The sequence below is a fragment of the Aotus nancymaae genome, unplaced genomic scaffold, assembly GCF_030222135.1.
Source record: "Aotus nancymaae isolate 86718 unplaced genomic scaffold, 86718_ANA_hifiasm-v0.15.2.pri h1tg000007l, whole genome shotgun sequence".
NCBI lineage: Eukaryota > Metazoa > Chordata > Mammalia > Primates > Aotidae > Aotus > Aotus nancymaae.
In genome coordinates, this window is record NW_026988418.1 from 1,260,838 (window position 1) to 1,275,868 (window position 15,031).

Sequence of the window (15,031 nt, forward strand, 5' to 3'; positions counted from 1 at the left end):
ATGACAGAGCAGCTGGAAGTCACGACTTCAGACACCAGGAAAATTCAAAGCATCAGGGTATGTTCTCCCTCAAGCCTGCCTAAGAGTAGATGAAAGCTAAGACAAAGGCTTAGGAGAGTTGTTTGAGAACAGAATGAGAAACATTCTGTCCGTGGGCTTGGTGCTTTCTGTGGCTTGGGAGATGCAGCCCCTGTTGGACTCTAGTAGGTTGTGGGGGATCTGTGCTTAGTAGAACTTTATCTTGGGCTCTACTCATGAGGCTTGGGGTCAAACACAAACAGTGCCTGGGCAGGTCTGGGTTCTACTCCAAGTGTGGTCAACTAATCTCTCAGGACTTCAGCTTCCTCATCTTTACAACCTATGGAATTTGGACTAAACCCTGTTTATCTTTTCCTTCCTCCCTCTCCTCCTCTCCCTTTCCTTTCCCTTCCTTTTCCTTTCTTCCCTCCTCTCTGTTTGCCTCTCCTTCTTCCCCTCTCCTCTCTTCTCCTTCCCTCTATTTCTTTCCTTTTTCTTTTTTTCCCCTCCTTCCCTCCTTCCTTCCTTCCCAGCTTCCAAACCCAGTTTTCAAGAGTCATCTTACACAGGTGACTAATAGATGAAATAAAGATGGAGCTCTTCTGCTTGAAATGTGGGTAGAGTTCCCAGAGTCTATCCCCTCAGCTTCCCTCTGAGGTTTCTCTTCAGACCCACAAGACTGCTCAGAGCATGGCTGACCCCTCATGAGATGGCCCTGTAGTTCCCTTGAGGTCTCATTTCCTGCTGTCTCCTCTTGCCCTCCTCCTCCCTAACACTGGCCAACCTGCCATTTCCCAACGGTGCCAAGTCGTGTCACTCTTCTCTGCCTTTACTGAAGCTGTGCCTTCTTCCTGGATGCTCTTGCCTTTTTCTGTGACTGGAAGACTCCAGCTTACCACTTAAAGCTGACTTCTCATGAAGCCTCAACGGAGAGCTCTGTGCAGATCAGATCTCTCACCCATCTTAGTTCTGAAGGGACTTTTTTAACCAACTGGGAATTGATAGCTCAGAGGGTATTTTAGCTAATGAGTCACATGTCTTTCTTCCTGGACAAACTACAAATGCCTTCTGGGCACCTGAGCTTTATGCCCCAGGACTTGGCATTAACAACACCTGCTGGGAGGTACCCACACGACATAGGACCTGGTGCGTCTCAGAAGCCCTGCCATTCTGGGATCTGGCACACAGTTGGTGTCCACCTAGCATAGGTGCTGGTGTATCCAGGTGACACCCAACCTAGGGCATGGCACAGAGGAGGCACTCATAGGGCTTGGCACATAGTTGAAAATTGCCCAGAGCAGGGCCTGGGTCTTGGGTCAGGAAATGTTTGCTGAATGGAATTTCAGTGGAATGGAAGCCCAGTGCTGGGAGAACAGCTAGCTTCTCCCCAGTCAGAGTAAGCAGTATTTTCCCTCCCTTCACCTCTGGTGGAAAAAGCAAATGTGATCCCCTCTCCAAGCCAGGAGCAGACAGGCCTGCAGGTTGGGGGTAGTGGGAGAGGTCTCTGGGGTAATGAGCAGATACTGTTTCCTTATCACCATCAGCATGTTCTCAAGCTATTACTCCCGTCACCCTCCCGGCTCAGCCTCTATTTGGACTTTTTCTGATAAATACCAATATCTGTGCAAATTCTTGAGGCTGACTGCCTCCCCAGCCCAGGGGCTGCTCTGCTGGAACTCCAGATGTGTGATAAGGCAGGGAAATACATTTTCAGTCCACTAAGTCATCACATTTTCTGACAAGGATGCTCAGGCGCGTGCAGATCCCTGATGACTAATATTGCCTTCACTCAACAGAGGGCTTCAGAAACCATCCAAACCATCACCAGGCTGTCAGGTGTCAGCTCTTCCCCTCACTCCACATGTTGAGTGGCCCTCTGAGGAGCTCGGAGTCCTGATACAGCAAGGCAGCGGGCTCCGCGAGGAGGAAGAGGGCTGGCCAGCGGTCAGCAGTCCTGGTGCCCAGCCTGCTCTCTCTCTCCTTGGGTGCCCTTGGTTGCTCTGTAAACCTCTCTGAGCCTCAACTTCCCCACCTGTCCAAGGGGGAGAGATGGATTCCATGGTCTCTAGGAGACTTTCCAGCGCTGAAAGTCTGATTCTCTTACTTTTCCACCGTTAGGAGCACAGGAGGGCAGAATCCCATGAAATGTAAGGGAAGGCTTAGAATTCCAGGGAAAATGTAACAGTAGCAGCTGTATTTTAATAATAATAGTGACTACCCCTTCCCATAAGTTATTTCATCTCTTTAGAGCTCTAGAATCAGGCAGACCTGGATTCAAAGCCCTGTTGTGTCACCCACTTGCTGTGTGATGTTGGGCAAGTCATCAAACCTCTCTGAGCTTCAGTTTCCTCCCATGAAATAGGCAGAAGCCCTGCCATCCTGGGGTCTGGCACACAGTTGGTGTCTACTTAGGATAGGTGCTGGTGTATGTGGGTGACACCCAGCCTAGGGCATGGCACAAAGGAAGCACTCATGGGGCTTGGCACACAGTGGGAGCTCGCTCAGTGCAGGGCCTGACCCTTGCGTGCTCAAGAAATATTTGCTGAATGGAATTTCAGTGGAATGGAAGTGCAGTTAGAACACCAATACATGTTGCCTCTTTTTTTTTTCCCCAGACAGAATCTTGCTCTGTTGCCCAGGCTCATGATTGTGCAGTGGCATGATCATGGCTCACTGTAGCCTTGACTTCCCCGGCTCAGGTGATCCTCCCACCTTAGCCTCCCAGGTAGCTGGGACTATAGGTGCACACTACCATACCCAGCTGATTTTTTGTAGAGACAGGGTTTCACCCTGTTTCCCAGTCTGGTCTCCAATGCCTGGGCTCAAGCAATCCTCCTGCCTCAGCCTCCCAATGTGCTGGGATTACAGGTGTGAGCCAGTGCTCCTAGCCTGTGTTACCCTTTAAAAAATCAATGTTAATAATGATTCTTATAACACTTCTTATGAGGTCATGATTACTCTCCTGATCTTCCTGGTGAGTGGAATGAAGTACAGAGAGGTGAAGTAACTTGCCAGAAGGGGAGAGCTTGGGTTTGTCCCCAGGCCTATATGACCCAGTTTCATGCACTTAACCCTTGCACCCTGCACCACTGAAAGATGGACCCTCAGCTCACTCACTCTGCTCCCCAGCTGAAGCCAGCCTCAGGCAGGCAGCTTGCATCGGTATCTACGGAAAGGCAGATGAATGGTGGAGAGTTGGTGAGTTAGGCAAGATGATGGGGAAGCAGCCAGTCTTGGAGGGGCTCCAGACCCCTAAGCGGGGTGGGTGAGCTGGGACTGAGGCATGGAAGAAGTCATCCGGTCACCACAATTTGGACTTTTTTTTGAAAAAAAAAAGTTGAGAAGAAAACGGATTGCAGTCTGTTACAGATCCAGTGGCTGCAAATCATTCCGAAAATTAGCTTTCTATGGGAAAATCTATATACTAATTAACTCCATGGCCTCTCTAACGAGTTTAAGCACAATAAGGCCTCTGAAAATATCGAGGCATTTTGTAGCTGCCTTAAATTCTACCTAGGGAGACATGCTCACAGCTCATGAGGCTGTTTGAGAGGTTCCAGAATGAAAGGGGAATCTTAAATGATTCATTTCCAAGGGCAGAAGGTGGGGAGCTGTGACTTAGGTTGATTGTATAGGGAAGCGCAGAGAGCCCCAGGCTCGTCAGGATGGATGGAGTCCTTGCTCAGGGGCCTTGGTTGACATCGGAGTGTGGCCCAGTACTTCCCACTCCTTTAACCCTGAGTGCTCAGTGTGAAGACTGAGAGGCCATCACCAGGTCTAGGAGACCTTTCCCAGGAAAAGCTGCCAGGGACTCGGCCATATAAACCAAGGTGGGAATCTCCCACCAACTTGCTGCTGTCTCAGTGGGACAGTCCTGCCCAGGCTGGGGGAAGTGACAGCACATGGCTGAGTATGACGTGGGGAGATAGCCCAGCCCGCGGGATCCCTGGGGCACGTTCTCCACTTCACCCCGGAGATCCAGTGTGCTCGCCCTGGGATGGCACCCTCAGATCATGGGCCTTTGCCCGCCACTTCTGTTAGAGTCCATGTTGGACATGGCATAGCCTGGCATAGTGCAGCATAGCACACGTATGTGCTCACTCCCATGAGTGTACACAGTCACATGTACGTGCAGCCGCTCACCTATATACCCGCACCATGTATATGTAAAGACACACACGCATGAACACACACTCACACATATGTCTTCATTCACCCCTGCCCACAGCACCATTTCCAGAGGCTGAAAAAACCACTCACTGTCATTCCCCAGAAACACAGACCACTAACCCACCACTCCAGATGATGCTGGGAGGAGACCTCTGTGTGTCATGCCACTGAGGGCAGGAGCCCAAGCCTCCTTTTGCCTTCATCCCCTCCAGAAATGCACACTAGTGCCACTCACTGCCACCCTTCCTAAAGCCACAGCCCAGGCATGGTTCTGAACAGAAATACCCACAGCGCTGCCCACGGCCCTGGCATGCCTCTGAGTCTGGCATGCTGCTGCCCACTGGTCTCAGCAGTAGATGCCTGGTTTAGAACAGGCCCTCAGGAAATGTCTATGGCCAACACGCTCTCAAGAGTGACTTGTGGCTGACTAAGGAAGCAAGCGGGAGGGAGAGAAGAGAGGGGTCACCCAGGCCTAGTGGTGATGGGGGATGCCCGTGCCTCTTCCATTGTTCCTGCTCTGGTGCCCTCATTATAATGGCTACTTTTAAAATAAGTGTTTACCATGTGCCCGGACACTGCATGACATATTCTGCACTACTGTCTCACCCACTTCCATTTCCCAGTAAGGAGACTGGGGCCCAGAGAGGTGAAGTCTCTTCACTCAGAGACCTGCATGAGGCCCCGCCCCAGTGAGTAACAGGGCCGGGACATGAATGGAGCACACTTGATTCCAAAGCCTGCTCTTTATGTTCAATTGCCTTCTCGGGTTCTGGCTAAGCTGTGGGAGACTCCTCTCCAGGCATGAGTGAGGGTATCCAATAAGTGGAAAAGGAGGGTCCTCTGCATGGTTCCTTTCTGAAGGCTGTGAAATATGCAAAACCTGCAGCTTGGTTGTGGGGAGACCTGGATTTGAATTCCAGCTGCCATTTACTGGCTGGGTGACCCAGGGCTCATGGCTAAATCCAATGGCCAGCTCCTATCTTGTTGAGTCTTACCCACAGCCCTGCATGTGGTTAACCACTTCCTCTTCCTTCTGGAAATGCTTTCTTCCACTTGGCTTCCTGGATGCTATAGTCTTCTGGCTCTTCTCCCACCTCCCTGGCTATGCCTTCTGGATCTTCCTTACTGGTTCATCTTCTTCTCCCCAGCCTCTTACCCATGGAGTGGTCACAGTTGCAACTCCTCCTTGAGTCTCTGATTACCCTCACTGCTCCATGACTGCATCTGATCTCATGGCTTTACATAACACCTTGGGCTCATGACTTCCAGATGTATGTCTCCATCCTGGTACTCTCCCCTAACCCCAGACACATGTATCTCACTGCCCCTTAGATATTTAATAGCCGTTTAAAATGAACATGTTAGTTGCTCAGGCCAAGAAGCCTTGGGGACCTCCTGACCCCTCTCTTTCTCTCATCTGCCACATCCAATCAATCAGGAAGCCTTGGTGGCTCCTCCTTCCTGATATCCTCAGGATGTGACCACTCTCACCATGTCTGGTGCCTGGAACACCCTCCCCTTATATATCACGAGGTATACCTTGGTCCAAGCCACTGTCATCTCACCTAGTTATAGCAACAGCATTCTTAACTGATGGCGTCTCTTCCATCCTTGCCCTCTACAGTGTATTTCAACCAACAGCCAGAGAGAGACTTTAAAATACGACTCACATCATAACTCTTCTGTGCTCGAACCTTGCAGTGCTTCCCCGCTTCACTCAGAGTAACAGCCAAAGTCTACAATGGCTGCAGAGGCTTCCATGGTCCCCCCCCCCACCCGGGATCGGTATCCCTCCTTGATCTCCCCACCACCTCTCTAGGGACTCTCCCCCTCTCTCACCACCCCAGTCCCAGGGCCTTTGCACTGCACGCTCCACTGCCTAGAATGTTCTTCCCCAGTTATCCGTGGGGCCAACATGCTTACCTCCACCACATCACCTTGCCGGTGAGGTCCACCCTGATCCTTGGACTTTCAATGCCCCTCCCCTGCCCCACGATGGGCATTCCCTTCCTAGTCCCCTTACCTTGTGTATGTACACGCTTTGTCTGGATCGCCTTCCAACTTGCTTTGTTTTACGTACTGATTATGGTTATTGTTTTATGGTCCCTCACCTCCAGCTAGGATGCCCGCTCCACAGGAACAGAAGCCTGTCTGTTTCCTTCGCTGACATCCACAAGGCCTGCTGCAGTACCTGTCCACAGTGGATATCATAACATATTTGCTGAATGGTTATTATTTCCTAACCTCTATGACCCTGGTTTTTTCATCTGTAAAAGTGGGTTATTTTGAGGATTAAATAATCAGTCTTATTATCCCACTCTAGTGCCAGCATATGTAGGTGTTGATGATGTCTGCTCCCTTTCTGCAGCGGCTTTTAGAGGTCCTGGCTTCATTTCAGGTGCTGCTGACGTAGTAGTACCTTTGGCTCCCTTTGGGAAAGAGAGTGGTGTCGGGAGGGAAGAGCGTGTGTGGGACCTCCACATCCCTCCTCTGGAAGCTCACCCTTACCCATCATAGGCCCAGTGGGAAGCCTCTCCACGGAGTATTTGTTCTCTGGGTCTCTTTAGCCATAAGCGTAGCTTTAGACTGGGATGTAAGGAAGCTCAGGTCCATGTCTGCCCTGGCGATTCCTGGAGAGAAAAAGCTGTGACGATGGGGAAAGCCATAGAATAAAAGAAGAAATTTGCTTTATAAACAGTGAAACAGATGATTTTAACAGAATCAGGAAAGGGCAATAATGTGTGTGTGTGTGTGTGTGTGCACGCACCCTATCTATATATAGATACACACACACACACACACACACACACACACACTGCTTATATGTATATATATGAATAAACTAGTTGCTCTTACCCCAAAGCTTGCAGCCGCACTCCTGATGTCTTCCTAATGAAGGTGTGCATAATGACAGCGTTGTTCTTTGAGGGTACATACATTATTGTTGCAACACAGCAAGTTTAAATAAACCTTTCCCCTCTAAATTGCAACACATGCAAAAACTACCGAAACAGAAGTCATAGTTCCATTTGCTCTACGAAGGTATAGATGTTCCTCTTTTCCCACCAAGATGGAAGTAAAAAACAAAGAAAAACTGTGCAAAACTGTGAGTGGCTGAATGGGAGTCACCCATGAACTAGAATTGGAACCACGAACGGTGACAAATGCACCCGGCTCTTCCTTCCCTCTCCATGAAAAAATAATTTAGTCGAGTTATAACTATAACCTGAGCTGATGGCATGCAGACCTCCACAAATTCACTGCTCCCCTTCCCTTGGGTTTCCCTTCCCTTCCTTCTGTTCTCCCCTCCTTTCCTTTCCTTTCCTTTCCTTTCCTCTCTCTTTCTCCCTCCCTCCTCCCTCCCTCCCTCCTCTTCTCTCTTCCTTTTCCTCTCTCCCTCCTTCTCTCCCTCCCTCCCTCCCTCCTCTTCTTTCTTCCTTTCCCTCTCTCCCTCCTTCTCTCCCTCTCTCCCTCCCTCTATCTCTCTCTTCCTCTCTCATTCCCTCTCTCTGCCTCCCTCCTTCCTTCCCCCTCTCTGCCTCTATCCTTCCCTCCCTCTCTTCCTTCCTTCTTTCCTTCCTTTGCCTCCCTTCTTCCCTCCTTCTCTCTCTTCCTCCCTCCCGTCTTCTCTCTTCCTCCCTTCCTCTTCCTTCCTTTCCCTCTCTCCCTCCTTCCCTCCCTCTCTCCCTCCCTTCTTCCCTCCTCTGCCTCTCTCCTTCCCTCCCTCCTTCCTCTCCTCCCTCCCTCCCTCCCTCTCTCCTTCCTTCCCTCTCTTCCTCTCAAATATATTTGAATGCTGGTGATGTACTACTTTGTGCTTGATGCTTGGGACAAAAGATGAACAAGATGAGATCTTTGCTCTCAGAGAGTTTTAGTCGTGTATGAGGGACATGTATGTGAACTGACAACTATATCCTATAATAGATGTTTGGGAAAGTACTATGAGGACCCAGAGGAGAGGGCATCTGGGAAGGCTTCACGGAGGAGGTGCCATCCTAGTTGGGACTGGAGGGATAAGTGGTTGGGGGTGTGTGAGAAGCTTTCTAGGAAAAAAGCAAAGCAGGCACACAGGCCTGGGGCCTAAGCTTGTGTCTGTGGTTCTGTGTATTGTTGGGGGTGGGGGACAGGGGCAGGGGACAGGGGCAGTGGACAGGGGTGGGAGGTGAACCAAAAGAGGTGGCATGTTGATGGGGACAGCCCTGCTTTTGCCTCAGGAAGCTGTGGTCTGTTTGGTTTCCCTGTGGTGGCTTCTCCATGACTCCCTCGAGGTGGAGGGAACCCTCCTCTTTGCAGGCATTGGTGTAGGATTCAAAGGACATTAGCCATAGCTTCAGGACCTTTTCTGTCCCTGAGCCAGACAGGGGTGAGCTGGGCTTTCCCCTCTACTGGGGTTTTCCTCCCTTGGGGCTGCTGTACACCCATGCTAGGTGTTCAGGACTTTGGGGCCATATGGGAGCACATAGGGCGTCACAGTGCTCCCTGTCACTTTCTCTTGTTATAGACAGTCTCCTTTAGGAGTAGTCTCCTGAGACCTGGGAGAATTCCAAAGGCTTCGCGAAGCACAGGTTGGGCTGGTGGCTTCCACAGCAAGGGAGCTGGGCCACCTGGTTAGACCCTGATCCTCAGTAGGTGAAGGCTTGCCTGCCCCCTGGGGCCTCCTTCCAAGCCCTGTCCCCGTAAGGGCTCATGACAGAGGCCCAGTGCGCTCAGAGGCTTCTGGAACTGGTTCCCAAACTTGCATACTCCCAGCCTCTCCTCTGTAGCAGAGGGCCCTGAATGGCCAACCTCCCTTCTCCGGAGGCCTGGTCCTGAGCCCTGGGAAGTTGCTGCCAGGCACAGAGGGCAGCTCAAAACTGTAAGTGTTAAACATCTTTCAAAAGTCATGAAGCCCCGGCCATAATCCAGAACAAGTCCCTTAAACGTCCTGGGAATCACAGATGATGGAGAGTGACTTTCTCCTTTGCTGGGTGGAGCGGGCACATGTGACCAGTGAGACTCATGGTAACGAGAGCTGAGGAATCTGGCACGCTTAGGATCAAGGGCTGGAAGAAGATAGAGGTGGAGGCTGACGCTCAATCAGCACTGGTTGGTGGTGGCTGTGAACTGCAGACATTCAAGGGCCTCTGTCTTTTTACCATTGTGCAATACAGAGCCACATACACAGCAGGTGCCTGGGTGAGTATTTGTTGAGCAGATGAATGTGTGCATGGCTGATTTAGTAACCTTTCCTCCAGCTCCTCCGAGCCTCTGTTTCCACTTAGGACCTCAATCTCAGCCCCGTTGGCTTCTCTTCATTTGCATCTGGCGTGTCCTTTCCAGGGAGCCAGGCTCAGGGTCCATTCTTCTTTCCCACCTCCTCGTCCAAGGCTGATGTTAAACTCGCAGATGCCCAGAATGTGCCTCTGACCTATTTCCTAATGCAGGCAGCTGCACGTTTGCTTAAGTTTCTTATGTGATTTCCCTGAGTTTTCCTTCTAGAGCAAAGACACTTGAGAGATCTCAGATTCTCCCTCTGTATGGAGAGATCAGCATTCCAGGCAGGCTGGAGACTCTCCAAGAAGCCCAAATGCAGTCCGACAGTGAGGAGAACCAGCTTGTGGTGTAATCTTTGTCCCAATGTGGAGACAAAGCGACTTGTCCCGAGCCACATAACCAGTCAGCAGTGACTGCCTAACACTGGATCTAATGTGGGGCAAGAGAAAGTGGCGATCAGTTGCCTAAATTTGGGTTCTGGCTCCAGCACTTCGGTTCTCAGAGTCTCAATTTCCTCATCTGTAAAATGGACATCATATTTCCTACCTCAGAGAGTTGTTGGGTAGATTCAATGAGTTAATATTGGTAAAGTGCTTAGAAGGGCTTTTAGGAGCCAGACAGTGCTCACTAAATGTTATCCACTCATACCATTTGCTGTATAGCTGCGATCTAGAGCTAAGCATTTGACTGAGTAACTCATGGAATCCTCACAAATCAACAAAGTCATGCAGGGGAGACCACTGAGGTCTTCAGAGACAACGCGTCTTACCCCAACCCACAGAGTTGGCTCCTGCACGGTGGAGCAAGTGTGAACAGCCCCTTCTGACTCAAGTCCAACTTCTTATGGAATGCATGATCACGAACTTGCTATTCCAACCCCTCTGCCTGGCAGTCCCCCTGAGAAACAACTCCCAGTGTAGACAAAGGGCAGAACAAAGGGCAGGCAGGAAAGGAAGCGGTCTGTTGGCACCTGCGGCTGCTGTGGGGTGCAGACCCACCTGAGCTCTGTGGGTAGGCAATCCTGGCTGGGATTCTGGAGACAGGCCTGGAGCAGAGACCCCGCCCGCCCCTTCCTGCAGCGGCAGCAGCAGCCATAGCAGCAGCAACACTCCTTTTTTAAGTCAAATGTTGCCTGGAAGTCATTGCTTCAGCAATTACCTCTGAAACCCATTGTTTCCTCAGCCCCATTAACATGTCAGATCCTGGCAGCCGCTGACGGGGCAAACACCCCTTGGAGAGCTGCAATTCAATTTAAGGATCACCTCCCCTGCACAGACAGTCTCTGAGCCGGCCCATCTCCAGATTTCACCAAATCGAGGAGAGAGTCTCAGGGCGCAGTTTGATCATGCTGCTTCCTAAATTAAAAACAAAATTGTAAGTGTTAAACATCTTTAACAAGTCATTAAGCCCCAGCCATAATCCAGGAAAAGTCCCTTAATGAGTAATGACATATGTTGTGAGCGCGTTTATCTCCTAATGTTGGATGCTGAGATGGTGTGATGAAATGGCACGGTGCTCAGAAGGGATGGATCACCACTAATGGCAGAATAATTCGAGGCTGTTGGGCTGAGGACTCTGGAGAGCCAGGTTGTCTCTCCTGGATGGGGTGGGGCGGTCCTCAGCCTCCCCTCCTGCCCTGGCTGCAGAGCCCCATCGCCACACCTGGGCTGCTCTGCCCCCACTTCCAGGCTCAGCTGTGCTCCTGGCTCTGCCCCAGGATGGGGCCTGTAGGAATCCAGAGGTTGGGCACCAAGACCTTTGCATGGTCTCCTGGCTGTGGGGCTGCCCAAGCACCCCTGTGTCCCCATCCAAGTCACTGGGCTCTTGAACAAGTCAGGCTTTCTCTCCCAGTCCTATCCCAGAAGCTGTCCCCATCAGCCTCTCTGTCTGCTGCCCATCCCTCCCTCTCGGGCCCAGGATCCTGCCCTCATGTTCTTGTCCACGTATTTAGGCCCTTACCCATCACCTGAGCCGCCATCTACTTTCCACCTAGAACCCCCTGCTCCAGTGCTCTGGCCTCTGGCTGACCACCTCTGTAGCCCCGTCTGATGTCTATTTGCCCATGTTATAGTTCCAGACATGTGAGGAGACCAGTTGGCTGCCCTTCACCTCCGAGTCCCAGTTCTCAGGAGAGAGAACATGATTGGCTGAGCTTGGGTAATGTGACTGCCCCTAGGTCATTGGGTATGGCCCGCGCACAGGGTGATGAACAGCTGCCAGAGGGTAGGGCTCACTTTTTCCTGCTTGGACTTCTGTAACTTCAGCCCCACACATTCCACCTACACACCGATGCCCTCCTCCTTCCCAGGGCTGGCTTCCTTGCTACACTCTCCCTGCTCTGCTGTGGTGTGAGGATGCCCTTCCCAACTAAGCTCCTTGAGACAGTGTCTAAGTCAGGGTATCCCCAAGCAGGCCCTGAGACAGAGTGCTCCAGGGGAAGCCAGCAAGGAAGAGGGAACACGGGGCAAGGAAGAAGAGGAAGCCACTGAGAGCGGGATTTCAGGCAAATCCACAGAGAGTAGCGTCAGTCTGATCCTGCAGGGGAACTCTGGAGTGGAAGTTATGGCCCTGAATCGTACCTGAGGCCAGCTGCAGGTGCGGAGAGTTAGAAGCAAAGCGCCCCGACCTCACAATTTCCTCATTCATTCATTCATTCATTCAACATATTTTAATTGTCACATTCTGTCATTTACTGTCTGCCAAACAGTACAGATCGATAGCTTGGGCTAGAGGCTGCTCTGAGAGCCGGGAGAATTGGATGCCAGGTCCAGCCTGATAAAGTCCGTTGTGTGACTGAGGAGAATTCCCGCCTGTCTCAGGGTGTCTATCCGCATACTGAATGGAAGCGGGTGGGATACTTTCAAGAGATCACATCTTGGATTCTCTGGACTGGAGAAAGGGGGTGTATTCTGTAACCTCTGCATCCTTTTTCATGTATCTACCTTAGGAAAAGGGGGCACTCTCATGCCGTGTGCTGGGAACTTTACACACTTTATTACATTGAAAACACAACCTCCCAGTGGCACGGATACTTTCATTAGCATCATTCTATAAGATGAGGAAACTGAGGCACAGAGAGGTTCAAAAAATGATTTGCCTCAAGTCACTCCAAGTGGTGGAGTCAGGATATGATCTCAGAGCCAGTGGGCTGTTAACTCTAAGGGAAAAGGTGTAGAGAATCCCCTCCCCACCCTTTATCCATCATATCTACCTATATCTATATGCCCCAAAACTTAGCTGATACTAACAATTTAAAGATCCCCAACCCCAAGTTATTTAGATTTTTAAAGACAAAATGATTAGAATCCTGGGTCCCATGGAATTTCAGAGTTGGGAGAAAGCTAAGCGATCTCCTGGCTAACCCCTGCAGTTAATGGATGGCAAAAAGAAGCACAGAGAATTGTCTGAAGTCCCTGAGCAAGGGAGTGGAAGTGCTGCTGCGACGAGGCATGCTTGAGATTCAGCAGAAACCACATTCTTTTGCTTCACAGCGGTCTGCTCTTTTCAGGAGAGCTTGGGAAAACTTCTGACGTGCAATTTGCTTAAAAACAATAGAGAAACATCATAGAAGAGGATCAATTCCTGACCATGCATTTGAAATTAGATGCTTACAGGCGTTCCCTCCAGAGTGCTCTCCATTGGGGACCAGTGGAAGCAGCATCACCCATTGGCAGCTGCGGGGGTGCCTGGTGCGACCAGGTAAGGCCTGGAGTGGGGCAGGAGCCTCCTTCCACCTGATGCTCTAGGCCTCCTGCTGCATTCTGCCAAGCCTGTTGCTCTTGTACTTCATTTCTGGATCTTATCCCTCCATCCATCCTCTGTTTCAAGTTTGACCCATATCTTTGATGCTTCTGCCTCAGTGACTGTTTTGTACCTAAGAACTTCTTGGGGCTATCCTGCTCCAGGGATCATTACTGCCTAACTCTAATGATCTTCCAAAGCTCAGCCTGTGCTTGATGCTTGGAGGTCATCATCCAGCTACAAATCCAGACTGTGTGCCTCTCAGTGTCCCTTGGTGTCAGGATGGAGTCCAGGAGCCACTGCTGCTGTTACAGGTGAAAGAAGGGCATGTAAGGCTAAATCACAGGCTTCTGTGCATGGCAGGTGTATTAGTCTGTTTTCATGCTGCTGATAAAGGCATACCTGAGACTGGGAAGTATACAAAAGAAAGAGATTTAATTGGACTTATAGTTCCATGTTGCTGGGGAGTCCTCATACCACGGCAGAAGGCAAGGAAGGAGGAGCAATTCATGTCTTACATGGATGGCAGCAGGCAAAGAGAGAAGTTGTGCAGGCGGACTCCTCTTTTTGAAACCATCACACCTCTTAAGACTTACTGTCATGAGAACAGCACGGGAAAGACTTGCCCCCATGATTCAATTATCTCCCACCGAGTCTCTCCCATAACATGGGAATTCAAGATGAGATTTGGGTGGGGACACAGCCAAGCCATATCAGCAGGAGGTGGTGAGGAGCTGGGGCTGGGGACTGCCCTGAGAGCTGGGAAAATTGGTTGCCAGGTCTCGTCTGATGAAAGTCGGCTGTGTGACCTAGGAAACTTCCTGCCTGTCTCAGGGTGTCTACTGAATAGTGAATGGCAAATACATCTTTGATTCTCTGAATTGGGGAAGGAGGCCACATTCTATAGCCTCTGCATTCTTTTTTATGTATCTACTTTAGGAAAAGGGGACATCCCTGTGTCCTGGATGGAAAATGCTACTCAGAGATCTGCCATAGGAGAGAGCAGAGGACTGGAAATGTCTTTCCTGGCCCCTGAGCATCCAAAGTGACGAGGATGAAGTGGGCTTTTCTTAGCTGTTGGTGCTCACAGCATGCTGAGCACAGGGCTTGTCAGACACCATGGAGCATCCTCCTGGCCTCTGCCCAACAGCAGCTGCTCCCCTACCCTGGGACCCAAAGAGGGACAAGAAAACCCTCTTTGTCTGGACAGACAGTACAAAGCCTCGTTGCCATAGCAGCAACAACCATTTCCTCCAGCTCTGATCCGGGGCAGAAGCTCAGCTGGGCCTGGGCTCAGGCCCAGAGAAGCCAGGAGCAGAGGTCAACCTTGGATGTGGGAGGTCTGAGTCATTGAAGCCCCAGCAATGCACCAACAGAGGAACAGAAGCTGGCAGTCACTGAGGCTGCCTTCTCTTGCCATCATTCAAAGCTAGGCTGGGGGGCAGCCAGGGCCTGTGGACTGGGCCAGGGCTTGGGGCCCCAGTGGCTGAAACAGGGCTTCCCAGATGTTTAAACCTTTCATAAAACCAGAATGGCACAAGAGTCTGGCCTTGCAGGGAGTTATGGAGCCCTGGAGGAAGCAGTGGGGAGGAAGGAGACAAATGACTTGCACTGAGCAGGCCCTGAAATATTAGTGGTGCCAAAGAGTTTAGAAACTCCTAAATTTGTGAAAAGGAGGAGCCCAAGAGCATCTCCCTGATGGCTTGTCTGTCTCCTTTATCTGTTGAGCCCTACGGGGAATGGGACGTGGTGGAGGAAGGTTGGAAGGACTAAGGGTGGTTTCCAGGGCTTCCAGGAACTGAAATGGGCTGAATGGAAGGCTGAAGGCTCAAGGCTCAAGGCTTATCAC